The sequence below is a fragment of the Eurosta solidaginis genome, chromosome 5 (assembly GCF_040869045.1).
Source record: "Eurosta solidaginis isolate ZX-2024a chromosome 5, ASM4086904v1, whole genome shotgun sequence".
In the NCBI taxonomy this organism is placed as follows: domain Eukaryota; kingdom Metazoa; phylum Arthropoda; class Insecta; order Diptera; family Tephritidae; genus Eurosta; species Eurosta solidaginis.
In genome coordinates, this window is record NC_090323.1 from 245,679,972 (window position 1) to 245,695,890 (window position 15,919).

At 36.6% G+C, this 15,919-nt stretch overlaps 1 protein-coding gene across 1 annotated transcript in view; it reads left to right on the forward strand.

The window, feature by feature from the left end:
- Positions 1-15,919, forward strand: part of ko (Stork-head domain-containing protein knockout) — a 712,534-nt gene that overhangs the window by 264,861 nt on the left and 431,754 nt on the right. The window contains 1 exon segment of the mRNA XM_067789313.1: positions 6,960-6,992. The gene's annotated coding sequence lies outside the window, so the exon portion shown is untranslated.

Here is a 15,919-nt window from a genome sequence, read left to right on the forward strand (position 1 = left end):
TTCTCCAAGAGTGTGGTACATGATTCAGTCTTATAAACCCATCGAATATTATCTTAATATATTCCACGACCGATGTATTTGAAACTTGTAGCATAGCCCGGAATATACCACCTGGGCTCGACGGTTTAAACTTAGAGAACGTATTCACCACCCATGACCTTGGTATCGGTAACCAAGACCCGCACTGCACGCTCCGTGATAGAAGTGTGAGTGCTGTCTACTGGCTCTTCTGTATCATTCTCCCGATGGAAAATGTATGAATGATGGAAAAAGCACCTCAAAGGACTCTTTACCATCACGTGACCATTCCACGTTCTCTTTCTTTATTGCTATGACTTTCTTTCAAACGTGCTGTTTCGCTGATGTCCGCACAGAAATTTTCCATGAGATTCTCTTCACCCTGGAAATTTCACGCCTGTATATCCTCAATAGATCTCTGCACTCGTCCCGACACGTTTCGCTTTCCTCGGTCTTTACTTACTTCAACATTTCTGTTACCTTCTTTCCTAGAAAACTCAGCTCATTGCTCCACCATGGCGGCTTTGCCTTTCCTCTGAATCTATTAAGGGACAAGCTATTTATACGCAGTCATAAGCGTCCCTGTTAAGAAATCATTGGACTACCCCAGTCCCTCCACATTGGCAACCTCTTTGGGTTGTCCCAGTTTTGTTTCTATATGTTTCTGGAACTTCGTCCCGTTCGTTGACATAGGGGTTCTAAAGGTTCCTCCCTTCTCTACGATAATAGAAGACGCAGAATAATCCAGAATTCTAGAGATTCGCAACAATATCTTTTAATGTCTGTGCCATTTCTCTTTAAATGTACCACACTCTTAATATAGTGTATGTAAGAGCGCACAGATCGCGATTTAATGTTGGGTCTCGCCCGAATATATAGTACCTTACTTGTTCTTGATAGTTTGGCAAGTGTAATAAAGCATACCAAATGTTAAACTACCAGCTAAAACCCCAAAAGCTTCCTGATTGGCACCCTAATATGCGTACATACATAAATACTGACAGCCTTAACGTATCCAACTACAAATTAGATTATAATTACAGAAGCAAACGGCTAGTAGATACGCGAAAACGTTTGGGTTAAAAAACTCAAAACAGAAGATATAAATATTTAACTATTTCAAGTTTATAAACATAAATAATTAACACCCCTAATGAAGGCAATACACAGCATACAATTAAGACAAGTATTGGGATTCTCAGGCAGATTGCAGACTGTGTTCAAAGTTGTTTAATTTATAAACGCTATTCAGTCTATGATTCAAGATAATCTCCATTTCATTTCAAAAATTTGAAAAAAGATACGCCGGGGGTCTCTACTTGAATACCTCTTATTTCCAAAGCATTTGTGTCACGAGAAGGGACATACATTTTCCATATAATTTTCTCTTTTATACTATGGGGCTATGAAATCTCTTATAGAAACCGTCCATGACTAGATTGGGTCATGCTAAATAGTAACTGCCCCTGTAAAGGAAGCGTACTTGGACATAATAAAGATATTATGTGATACCACCAGACATAAAGTTGTCGGAAGGCTATTTATAATATCGAATAAGACCAGTATCAACCCTAAATAAAGATTTCACCAGAAGCACGTGTGTGCCTAGAGTTTGCTTGGTTGACTCAAGACTAGGGGTGGGACTATCCGAATAAAAATTATTCGAATAATAAACTCTTTTATTCGCCAGGTATTCGTAATCCGAATAATATTTATTCGGAATTTTTATTCGTTTATTCGGATAGTACTATCCGGATAGTGCGCACTATCCGGATACTTCGAATAGTAAAATAAAAGACATTGCGTTTATTTACGCTCATCGCTTGTGCAGATGAGCATGCACATATATTTATACGTACATATATTTATGTGTGTATAGATGCATATATGCATATATTTTTTTTGTTTGGGGTTGCTTTGTTAATATTCATTTATTTAGTTACATATATTTACTTAACCAAAGTTGTGCTTGAGACTTAAGCTAGAAATAGTTATCGGGGTCGTTTACAACTATACTGATCATAGAACTTTGTTTATTAGTAAACAGGTGTGGAAATGGTAATATGGTAGGGATTTTTGTTTCCCATATACATACATATATACATATGTATGTATGTTAGTTGTATGGACAATTTTTGTTTTGATATCTTTTGGTTTGTATAAACATCTAATTGGTCACCATTAAAAAAATAAGTTTACATGTCATTGTCAACATTTTTTGCGAAGTCTGATGGATCAAAAGTTATTTAAGGTCAATGTTAACTTAATGAAAACTTTGGAAAAAATTTCCTAAAATAAAGTATGAAGCAATCCATTTTAAACGTCACAAAATTCTAGAGGAATTAGTAACTAGCTTCAAAAACGGCTGTCTGTCTGCTTTTGCCGCTCCTTGAAATTTGATTGTCCTTGAACACGTTAAACGCTGTAATATAAATACCCAAATGTGCATATAAGAATATTCTAACACATGTACATGTTGTATTCTTGCAGATCGTTTCAGTTGCCTCGTTCACCGGTTCTCCAAGGGTCTAGACTTCTCGCGAACAGCCTTCTCTTTTACCTCTGCATCTCATATTCACTGTTGCCTTCTATGTATATGTGTATATGGCTGAGTTATATGTGATATTTATTGCTGTCTTCTATTTCACCCTGCTTGACTTGCAATTGTTGTTGTCCAGCATTTATTACTAGAGGCATATTGACGTATCGAAAATTCCAATTTTGTCGATTTTAGGTGTAAGTCACAAAAAAATTTTTTTTTTCAGCCTCTATAGGAAAGTCTTAGCTTTAACCCCTGTGCGTCACATGTAACCTTCATATAACCGCGAATCTCATATATGGCAAATTTGATAAAAAAGACAAATTAAAAATAATTGCCTGTACAGCAGGCCCCAAGGTTTAAAGGAGTTTCTTTGTTATCAATTAATGCAGTCATGTTATTATATGCTTGACCCCAGACTGTAATTGAAAAAGACGCCACCTCTCAGCCACATTTGTAAAAATCGTATAAAATATACATAAGAAGAATTTCATTGTTGATTTCAACTTGTCTAAACATGATTTTGTCATCTATTACTACCACTAGCTTACGTAGGTTTCCACTATGCACCTTGTCGATGCTGTGAAAACTTAGCCGTGCTCCACACCTCCAGCCTATATGGGTTAAAGGTATTCCCTCTTCGAAGTTTTGCTTCCAATGAGAGCGGCGTGATTTCGGTGACTAAGAATTGAGTCCATTGGATGATTTACAGCCAGGGGGTATAACTGACTGTACTTCGATGTAGCCTTCCCAATATCTTGTGTTGATAACAAAGGGGGAAAAATTAGCTCTTGGAGAGGAAAATTTTGCGAAGATTCAATAAACTACGGCTGATCGACAGCAGGTGAATCCAATTAGAGAAGTATATTAGAGACAGGTACGGATCCGAGCGAGTAAGAGTGCTATCCGACAGTACCGTGCTCCATTAAGAATTGTCAAGCGTTTAGAAGCAATGGTCGATCCAACAGGCTAGGAAAGTGAGTGCTGCGCATGGGCCGTGGGGTGGTAGGTGTACGCCGAAGAAAGGTTAGGAGTTTTGCTGCGAGAAACCTTTGGTACGGCAACCTGTATTAGCCTTTGATACAGTCAATCATGACACTTTACTGCAGACTTGGAAGGGCTCACCCTTTCTCCAAGTCTCAAAAGGTGGACTGCAAATGATCTGTGTGGTCGGCAGGCATCCGTGCAGTTTAGGAAAGTAGGGTAGTGAGTAGTGTCCTATGCCCACTTGGTTTAACTTTTACATGTCTAAGTTCGCTTCCCCACCAGAAAGAGTAACTATTCTATCCTACGCCGATGACTGCACAATACACTTGTATTTTAGACATATGTAATGTTTTTGATTTTGGTATTACCATTTCAAGGGATGAGAATGAATTATAATACCCACCCTAGCGTACATACATAGATATATGTATATAGATATTTATATGTACAAGTGCAAACACAAATCTGTAATAAAGCACCACACCACGTCAGAGTAATTATTAGCTGCGTGAGAACTGCGCTAATCATTTGAAACGCTGTCAGTTACCAATTTGCCTTACAAAAAAAAAAACTAAATACAAAGTCAGCCGAACGTAAAAACGGCAGCACTGGTAAGCTATAATACTGAAGTGTCTGAAAAAAAAATTATAAATGTATATTTGCTAATGGCCTCAGTGTGATATTAATTTTCAAATTCTAAAGTCTATAAATTGGCGATTACTGGTTTTGTTTTGATGTTAATTACGGTCTTGTACAATAAACTAAATGATTTTTAAGCAAAGTTAGTCATGCATAAAAATAAGTAACGATAAATGCGCTAACGACTAATTGAATAAGTTAAATATATACATTAAACTCTGCAAAAAAGCGACTTAGTTCAAAAGCAAATAATTAAAGCTAATTTTTTGAGTGATAAATTCCTTGAAAACATGCTCCATGTTTTATTGTAAATTAAGCCAACTCGAAAATGTGATTTTTTTAAATTCTATGACTCAATAAGATAACCAACTGACGATAGTATGCTACATTTACAGATTACCGAAAAAGGCCGCAATAGCGGACAAAGGTGACTTTGAATCAGTTTTTTAAGGGAACTCTATGAAAAAAAACTTTGGTTGGGTATGGAATACTTCTTTTTACAATAATACGTGCAATTTTTCATCTTTTTGGGTGTCTTTGATGGGGATGTCTCGCCCTGCACACACCGGCGTCATCCCAAAACGTCGACTTGTAGGTACTTGCACCCTCCTCCCATATTTGGCCGGAGTCTCCTCGAGGTGACAGCTGGTAACGCTTCGGCGGGCGAATGCGTGCGGCGACATTTTTCTCCTCCCTATAACCAGATTTTCCTTCTTCTCGCAGCTCCCATCTGTACCCCATTTCCCCTGGGCCAAGCTTCCTGTAAACAGGGGCTATTTTTACCTCAAGACCGGCCATACGTTGCGAAGAGAATAAGGTGCCCATGCGTTGCTAACAAATATGGCGAATATAGAGGGGCCATATCGATAAAACCAGTAATTCCGAGTGTCATCCGAACCGTACTCATGGGATAAATAGCACTACGTTAGTGTGTCTTATAACGATAACCTCCAGATACCTGACGGCCTCTGGTTGTACTTAGTCTTTCTGGGATATTGGGAGCTATGTCCCAGCTTACCTACCTTCCCCCATACTCGTGGGTATCTAAGCTCAGAATCTCACGGAACTTTGAAGTGTTCATTGTTGACCGGACCCACTGGGAAGCAGGGAATCCTGACTCAGAAGTCTGGTAAACGGATGGATCGCAATTCGATGACGGAATAACTGGAGCTGGCATCTATGGGCCGAACTTCAAGAAATCAACACCACTGGGATGCTACCCCACCATATTTCAGCCAGAAATCCATGCAATAGAAGTCCGTGGTAGAGAATGTCTGCGGAGGGGCTCAACATCGAAGAGCATTTACATTATGTCGGACAGCCAGTGCGCCTTGCCTGCCTTGCAATCCTACACAGTTGCATCAAAAGCAGTGGATGACTGCACTGAAATACCCCAGCGGGTTAGGGGATCAGAATATACCCGCGGTAGGTATGCCTGTCGTAAGAGGCGACTAAAATACCAGATTCAAGGGGCTGTGTAGCGCAACCTTTCAGGTTGCCAGCGCAATATATAGCTTCTCCAGACCCAATTGTCAACCTCACCTATCCGCGGCGAATCCTGTTTCACTAACAGACGAGGCTCTGGCGACCCCAAGCTCCTCATGGAACTTGGAGGTAGGGAGGGAGGGAATGGCCTGAAGGTTTAATGTGGCCACATAAATCGTTCCCGAGATGGTCGGGCTAGCACCTTAATGGTGCTATGGCACCGGAGCGTACCGGATTTGTATCCGGCAAAGGACCATCACATCGATAACACTCCCCAAGGTTTTGTTAGATAGGTCCACGGACATCAGGGACATGAAGGTAATGAACATGCAGGTTACCTAGCAAATCAGGGTGCAAGGGAGCACTCTATGGTCCAGAACACTTTTGCGGACGTACAAAAGCACACACCAGGGAAACTATAAATAACTGTGGAACTTATCTGGATACTCTCCATACATCCCTTTTCCCTTTCCTTCATCCCTCTTCCATTATATTAGTGTCCTCTTCCTCTCCTTGCACTTCTTTCTATTTTAATCTTTTTCACACCTTTTCCAACCCTTTCCCAATACTCTTACTCTTCTTAATACTTTTCGTCTTTCCTTATTGCTTTTTTCCTTAATATTATTTATTTCAGAATAATTTATCCACCCAGTCCCTATTCCTCATCTCACTGTTTCCCTTTACATTTTCTTTCTCCCTTTTCTAACCTTTCTTTAGCTATTTCTTGGTTACAACAAATCGGGTTAGCCGCTATTTGGTAAAATTTATCGAACTATGTTTAATTTAACAGAATGTGTTTTTTTGTTTATTCATTTCAGCAGAATAGAAACTATAACGCCCTTCTCACTCGCATTTCTCTTAAGAATTCGATATGTGATTGAAATATTTTCGGAGATATAAAAAATTTTGCACAGAATGGGGCGTGGCTCCTTCCACTTTTCCACCATTTCATATAGGATTGTTCTGTCAGTCCTATTATCAGTTTATCTGGTTAAAAATACGTTCTGCCCAGTGTATTTTGCTTTTCTAATAGAACAGAAACATAACCACAAAAGCAGACAGTTTGATAAGCAAATCTATGAATAACCCAACTCAAATGCTCCTTTTGCTATAAGACAAACCTTGAGCTGATCATGCATATAAAGTTCATTATTTGCAGCTAGCATGGCATGTCTCACAAAAAAGCTTTTTAGCAATTTTACTTTCCGAGATGATGTATGCATTTAGTTATTATTTAATTTAATTGCTATCAAACACAACCGATTCTCATTACTGTTTTCTTTACTTTCAGATTCAATCGAAAATCGAAAATGTGCTTATAAACGTAAGTGCTTCCTTTTTTTAATCTATCTACCGTTCAGTAGAATAATGTCCTATGTCGGCCGCCGTTTTGAAAACAACCTATTTAAGAAAACTTTTGAGTAATGCCATATTTTAAAATTTTATTCCAAAAACGCCCCATTTGAGTTCAAATTCATTACATATTGTCATTAGCAGGTCATTTATCAAGGTGACTCAAACCAAGGCGGAGTCATTTTGAAATAAAATAAATCGAAATAAAAAATTATTCATCATTTAAAACTTTCTGATTGATGAATAACAAATTATTTTTATTGAAGCATTTCTTGAATAATGCATAACATTTTATCGTTGTTCAAAATATTGTGAGTGATGATAACCGGTCATTGAGCATTGAGAACGAGAATACGCGAACATGAAATGGACGCAAAAAACAGAAAAACAAATACCGCGCTTTCTCAACACCTGACTGACAATGACCATACAGCTGATTTTGGGAACGCAAAAATTTTAGATGTTGAGAGAAGATGCAAAAGGAGGATGACACTGGAAAGTCTCCGCATCCAACAACATATGATGAATGTCATGAATTTTAAAGAAGACATTGACAATACAAATAGCGCTTATACAGCAATAATAAAAAATGATAAAAACAAAAATAGAAAATTAGAAAAATGAATGTGTCGATTGTCCTGTGATATTATTGTGTTTGTACAACTAATTAAATTATTGTTAGTTATTGTTTTAATGTTGAATTTGTAATGTTTATTGAAAATAATGATTACTTTTGTATTTTCATGTTGTTTGTTTGAGAATAAATAGACTTCCTGATGATGACGCGGATGCGTCGAAATGGATTAAAAATTTGGTTTTTATATTTTGTTGATGACGCCCATCCCAGAATCAAACAAAGTGACAACTGAAATAATTTTTTTTTTTTTTTCTTTGGAAAGAAATTCTTACTTCAAAGAACTCTAAGCAAGCACAATAATCCTTTGTGATCTAAGCAATTTTTGGTACCACATATATGTACATATATTAAATACAAAAACCCGATTGCGTATTCTAAATCCTCCAAAAGAGTTTGAAATAGGAACAGATGTTTACAGCACAATTAATTGGAGCATATTTGTACATTCAGTAACTTTTCAAGGAACACGGACTGAGTCTCCTTGACAACCAACATTGCCAGCAAAAATAATTTTCTCTCGCTCAACCTTCCCTGCAAGACTCGACTGCGAGGACACAACCCTACATCAAGAAAAATCGCGGACGTAATTGATTAAAAAATAGTGCGATAAAGAGAAAGAAAAAATATCAAGAATACAAAGCAGTTTCCGGTACAGTAGGAAACTTGTCTTTAAAAAAAAACCTAGTGGCAAACAGCTTTTTATAACTCTGGTACAGCACTAAAATTAATATTATAATACGTTGTTTAACCATTGTGTTCTTGCCGGCTTTCTTTTAGGTAAGAAAATGTCAAAAGCGTATGTGGATCGGTTGTATAGATTGCAATTGCATGCCGATTGTGATGAAATGCGAAAATGGGTTAACACAAATACTCAAATGTTCACTTATTGTGTGCGCCAAAGACCGTTAGACTCCATTATATATATATATAATGATAATATTGTAGCCTTAGCATCTGATCACGAAAACGTTTGCGTAATCAGAGATTTCAACCTTAGCAAATTAGAATGGTCTAATATAAACGGTGGCCTTCGTCTCTACCCAAAATCTATTAATACATTTGCTGAAATATACTTGATTGACAGTTTTTCAAAATTTGACCTTAGTCAAGTCAACAGCTTTTATAATACGTTTCATAGAATTTTGGACCTTATCTTTCAAGCGATATAATTAAAATATAAATTTTTCTATCCAGGAGTGCCTCGGCCCTCTGTCTACTCCTGGTTTGCATCATGTACCGCTTGTTCTTCATTTGGAGTTTTATGAGTTTAATACTTATTGTGAGGACTCTTTTTCAAACTTTTGCTTTAAAAATTACGATGTCGATATTGTCAATTCGTCAATTAATTCTATTGGCTAGTATATGCTATTTACTGGGGTTGAAGTCTCAGGTTGTTTTGATATATTTGAGAATAATTTAAGCACTATCTGTAGTGACAACATCCCGAAAACCAAAAAAGGGCTTATAAAGTTCCTTGGTTTACTAAGGAGTTGAAAAAACTTAAGAATTTACGGAACAAGTTTTATAAAAAATTTAAAAAATCATAATTGCCTTCTCATACAGAAAAGTATTTGCAGTACTTAAAAGAGTTTAAGTCATTGAGCAAGGATTTGAAGAAGAAATATGTGCGTAACTTTGAGGCAGATATAAAATTGAATCCCAAAGCTTTCTGGGGGTACGTTAAGTCTATAAAATCCTGTTCAAGTATTCCCTCCGTTGTGTGTTTCAATGATAAACAAGCAGACTCTTCATCAGATGCCGCGAATCTTTTCGCTGATTATTTTAGTTCAAATTTTGACCCAGACGTGAGTAATAATTGGCTTCCCCCTGCTGATTCTATGTTAAATTTTGGTGGTCTCGAGCTCACTTTAGACGATGTTGAAAGGGGGATTCAGCAAGTAAAATTGTCATCACAGACTGATTCTGATGGCTTGTCATCTCTTCTTATCAAAAACCGTTCTGCTTTCGCCTACCCTCTATGGCTGGTTTTTAGTAAATCCCTCGCGCAAGGGGAGTTCGTTGATGCATGAAAAATTACGTTTATCACTCCCATTTTCAAAACTGACAATAAAAACAATATTGTTAATTACAGACCGATCTCTAAATTATCTACTGTCTCAAAAATTTTCGAATGTATTGTAAAAGCAAAAAATATTTTCTCAATAAATAGTCTAATCTCTGTAGATCAGCATGGTTTCATGTCGGGAAGATCAACCACGTCTAACTTGACAGTGTTTTCGGAATACTGCATCGACGCTTTTACTAATCGATCCCAAGTAGATACCGTGTATACCAACTTTTCAAAAGCCTTCGATAAAGTTAATTATAGTATTCCAATATCTAAATTACATTGTTTCAGTTTTCATTCTGTTTTTTTGAAATGGATTAAATCATATCTCTCGAACCGTAGTTGTATCGTGGTAGTTGATGGTGTGACCTCATATCCCTTCATAGCTTCTTCAGGCGTTGCTCGAGGAAGAATACTGGGCCCTATTCTTTTTGTGATTTTCATTAATGATATTGCCAGCTGTTGTGGTCTTTGATTCCAAGTTTTATTTTCATAGTCATTTAAACTTTACAATAGCTAATGCTTACTCGATGTTGGCTTTTGTTCGACGATTCAGTTCTGATTTCACTGACCCATATACTTTAAAATCACTATATACTACTTTCGTATGTTGGAGATTGGAATATGCCGTATTTATTTGGCGGCCGTTTTATGCTTGTCATATTTATCGTCTTGAAAGAATTCAAAAAGTATTTATTACGTACGCTCTACGTCCCCTTCATTTTGATCATCCTTTTCCTTCCTACGAATCCAGATGTTTGCATATCAATCTTAAGACTTTGAACTGCAGGACAACTTTTCTCTCTCTAATATTTGTTTTTAATTTAATACGTGGGGCTTTTATTGTCCCTACCTTTTAGAACGTATTTTCCTTGCTATTCCACATATATGCCTAAGAAATAATGCGTATTTTTTTGTGGGATTGGCAAGAACTAATTATGCTGCAAATTCTCCTCTTTCCAGAGCTCTTAAAGAGTTTAACTTGTTCTCAAATTCGTCAGTCTTTGATTTTTCCTACTCTGAAAATACTTTTAAATTGTTACTTAACCAAATGTTAGATTAGTGCGTAAGTCTTTATATATGCCATTAGTCTGTAAGAAATGTAACAATTTCAAGATGAGTAAATAAATAAATAAATATATATATGATTCCATATATGATTATATATACATATTTCTAACTTGTTCATGTCTTTATAACATTTTAGAAATCTTGTTTTTGACAAAATGAGTTGGTGTCAAAAATAAAAATATGAAAACTTTTTCACAGACAGAAGTTACTTCTACTTTTGTTTAAAGCACAACAGTTTTCTAGGGAATTTCAATTGTACGAAAATACAAAGCACTCGAGTAGGTTAAGATTCTATGTAAATCACAAACTCATCTCAAGTTCAAATTCAAATTCAAGTAGAAAACTTTCAATGCCATTCAAGCATAAGGAAGTTAAATACACCAAGTGCTATACATGCAGAGTGTGGTACGTGGATCGTGACTTAGTTGGACTTGACTTGAGTGAGTGTTTAACCACAATTGGCAATTATTTGCAAATTATTCAATGAATGCCATTTAAACAACGCAAATTTTCGGCTCTTTTGTGGTTTGGTTTGGTTGGATGTTACTTGATTTTACCTTCACACCTGATGCCACCGACTATCACTTTCTGTTTCTTTTATTTTATTGGCATGTCATTCATTGTTTTTGTGTTCAAAAATTATTGATCTTCTCGTAACGGTTTTATAGCCAATGGCGAACTTTTTGGTTTGCAAATTCTGTGTATTATGCCATTACTTTTTGTTCAAGAACGAGTGTCGAATAAAACAAAAGAATAAGTAAATTTCAGAAGTTATCTTTCATTTCTTTTATTTTCATTTCCCTTCCATTGATTTTCCTTCCTTTCCTTTCCTTTCTTGTCCTTTCCTTTCCTGTGGTTGAATTTCAACCACTGGGCGAACTCTAGTAAAGATAAAAATGTGTGAAAATAATTTCTTATGGAAAATTCAAAAACTTTTCAGAGTGCAAGAAACGTTTGAAGGTTTGTAAAAAATATTAAAATAAGAATTGCTTCTCGCCTCAACTTTACTTTTAATTCCTTGAAAAGATCCCCAAGCATAATATATGTACATATACATACGTATGTATGTTCATAACTCCTTTTGTCATGAAAAGCTTCTCGTTGGAAATTAATTTGCTTTGCAGATGCCGTTCGGAGTTCGCATAAAATATGTAGGTCCTGTCCCGTTAATTAGTACTAAAAATTAAAAAGGAGCACGACACAAATTGGAAAAGAAGCTCGGCGTAAAATCTCTTCGGAGGTTGTTTGTGCCAAGACCTTGACATTAAACTTGCCGACTTAGCAGTCGGCATGGAATAATTACAAATTATAAATATCACGCTTGACATGCTTTTGCAGATTAGACCTGTAAAGCACCTTTAAATGTTTCTTCATTCGAGAGCTAGCACTTTAAATATTATTTTACCTACCACGCAAAAAGATGGTATGAACACATTTTTTGGGTGGAAACCCCCTAAAATGATTCTTGATTATGAGAGATGTTTTTATAATCGGAAATAAATTTTTTTGTCTTGAATGTCATAAAGTATCATTGCAATAGTTAATAAATAAATTAATTAATGGACACAATGAAACTTTTAAATTTTCTTCTTCTAAAATTTTAACAAATTTCTATTTTTGTCATAGAGTTAATCCACATATCAAGTTTTTTTTTTTTAATTTTCCCGTCTTTGATAATGAATTTTTGCATTTTTTGGTATCAAAAAAGTGGGCGTGGTTATCGTTCGATTTCGTTCCCCCATTTTTAATACCGATCGGTTTTATGTCCAGATACGCTAATGCACCAAATTTATATAATGTAATAATATAATATATATCAATTTTTGCTCGAGTTATCGTGTTAACGGACAGATGGATAGACATGGCTCACGCATGGTATAACATGGTATAAAGAAATGTTGCTAAGTCATATGCCCTTTTTAATATGATGTTCAACTAATGTATGTACGTTACATTTTTATTGTATTTTATTGTATTGTATTGTATTTATTTAATCACATTAGTACATTAAGATAATGAAATCTTTTAAGAGTACAACAACCAGGTATTACAATTGAATTAGAAATTTGCATATGAAGCAAAATATGCCTAAACATTAATTTAAGTTACATAAATGAACAGATCAAAAAATATAAAAAAGGAGTATAAGAAAGTAGTATAGAAGAAATATAGAGAAGTAGTTTGAAATTATTTTATATAGCCAGTTTGAGTTTCAAGATTAGAACAATAGCTGTAAAGAATACGTCTATAGTTGTTTTGGTCTAGAGAGTTTCTCCCAGAAGCAGGGATTGAATTCCAGAGACGCATGGTGTTGACAAAAGACAGCCTAGTCGAAGGTGCATAATTAAAAGCAGGTACGGATAGAGTGCATGAGCGGAGAGACCTATTAAATACCATTTTATTATACAAGTATTCCGGTGTTTTTTTTAGGATCAGGCGAAACAGAAAAATGCAACTCCTTGCCTTCTGATAATCAGCCAGGTTACAGCCCAGAAGTCTAGATCTCCAAGCGGATATATGTTCAAACTTATGTAAGCCATAGACATACCTAGTGACATAATTAAAGGCAACCTTCATTTTATGGGTAGATCTTTAGTTGAGCTTATTGTATATTAGCTCCGAGTATGTAATAAGGGGTAAAACGAGTTGTGCGGCAGTTATGCGGCAGTTACTCACGAACGTGCGTACCAAAAACGTATCAGCTGACACGACCTATCTTATGAGTGTGCAATGTAAACAAAAACTCACCGACGTGCACCGCCCGTACGTACGTAGCCCGGAACGTAGAAATCAAAACAATTTTGATTTTTTCCGTAAGAACGTGTCAGCTGATCGCTCTCTCACTAGATAGAGTTGCCTAGTAAACTTTTGTGCGCTAATTTTTGACGGTTTGCAGTTTTATGCAGAAACACCTAATTAAAGTTTGAAAAATTTGGAAATTATTCGAAATAATTATTAAAAGTGCAGATTATAAATATGTAATCTATTTATATTTATTTAATATTAATTCCAGCCTTTTACAACATCAAAAATTAAATTGGAAAAAGTTGATGTTTCCATAAGCATGCATGCAAAATGGTCAATGGCAACAGTGCTTATCTGTAAACAATACATACACAAATATGTTATGTACATGTACGCAGACGCACACATTGATTCCTAAGGGCTTGAGAGTTCGGTCAAACGTGTTTCGTACGACTAAAAACGTACGTACGGCACACGTCGGTGGGTAATTGCCGCTTTGGATGGCAAGCTTTCTTTTGATATGTAATGGCGTACAAGGCGCAGACTGTCGCAAACTGCGCAGAGCCCCATACACCTTTCCTACCACGGGGTCAGAATATACCCGCGGTAGGTATGCCTGTCGTAAGAGGCGGCTAAAATACCAGATTCAAAGGGCTGTGTAGCGCAACTCTTAAGATTGGAAGCGCAATATATAGCTTCTCCAAACCCAATTGCCAACCTCACCTATCCGCGGCGAATCCTGTTTAACTAACAGACGAGGCTCTGGCGACCCCAATCTCCTCATGGAACTTGGGGATGGGGGGTAGGTGATTGCCTAAAGGTTTAATGTGGCCACATAAATCGTTCCCGAGATGGTCGGGCTAGCAACTTAATGGGTCTGTGGTACAGGAGCGTAACGGATCTGCGTCCGGCAAAGGACCATCACATAGATAACACTCCCGAAAGCCTTCGGGGAGCAACCTTATCGCTACAACAAGAACAAAAACCACGGAGTTGATATGATCAGTCTCAGTAAGACTAGTATTCATTATAACACCAAGGTTTCTAACTTTACTAACGGTCTTCACCGTAGCGCTCCCAATACTTAGCTCAGGTATTGTAAGATTTGCGATATTTTTTCTGGCAATGGGCAAAACAAATGATTTAGCTGCGTTTGTCATAAAATAGCAGATAAATCGTTATTTATTTTAAGGCAGAGATCATGCATATTGTTTTAGCAATCGGATAAATAAAGCTGAATATCGTCATCATATGCATGCATACTTACAAACTCACAGAAATAAAGCACATCACTCAGGAAAAGACTGAAAAGCAGTGGACCAAGTATGGACCCTTGCGGAACGCCACTCACCACTTTCTTTGGCTCCGATACATCTGATCCATTACTGACAAACTGATACCTGTCAGACAAATAACTTTCCATCAACCTCCGAGTGTACTGCCAAAACCAAAATAATGCTGTAGCTTATGACATAGTAGTGTCGACTGAGTCAAATGCTTTTGAAAAGTCAAGCAGACACAGAAGGGTTAAGTGGCATTTATCAAATGATACGCGTATGTCATCAAGTATTTTTATCAAAGCTGTTGAACAGCTGTGTTGAGCTCTAAAACCTGACTGGTTTGGCGAAAGTAAGTAGTGTCCGGTAACATGCGAGCTGATCTGTTCAGCTAATAGGCCCTCAAACACTTTAGATAGCACTGGTAAAATACTTATGGCCCTAAAATCTTCCGGAGAGCTTGCTTTTTTATTTTTGGGCAGAGTCAAACCTTAGCTACTTTCCACAGTTCAGTTCGGAAAGCATGAGCTCGTAATGGCATAGTTGATGATGTGAGTTATGGTGCTTATTGTATATGACAAAATTATTTTGACGAATTTAATCACAATTCCATCCAACCCAATTGCATTGGTTCCAATTTTATATATGCACCTTATGACTTCAGGCTCCGACACCGTACAAAACTCAAAAATAACAGGGTTTGAGGTACGCACAGAACAATTTACGAAGGGAGTGTTAAGCACATTTGGGCTTAGGGGACATTCAGTGGGAGCCTTACCACACACACGTAGGTTTTTTATAATCGGAATATATTTCACTTCTCTTGAATATCATAAAAATCATTGCAACTATATTTTATATATTATAATATATACACATAGAAAATTATGAAATTTTACACACTCAAGTGTGTGCTGAGCTTAAATATTAAGGTAACTCATTAAAACTCGTAAATACATCGGAACAATGCAAACCGCACAAATAAAACAATTTACATGTGAGCTTTAGAGATTTTCAGGCTTATGAGCTCTTCAAGCCGTTTTTTAATGTTATTTAAGCAACTCTTTATCAATAAACCTTGTGTTACAAAATATGCGCCC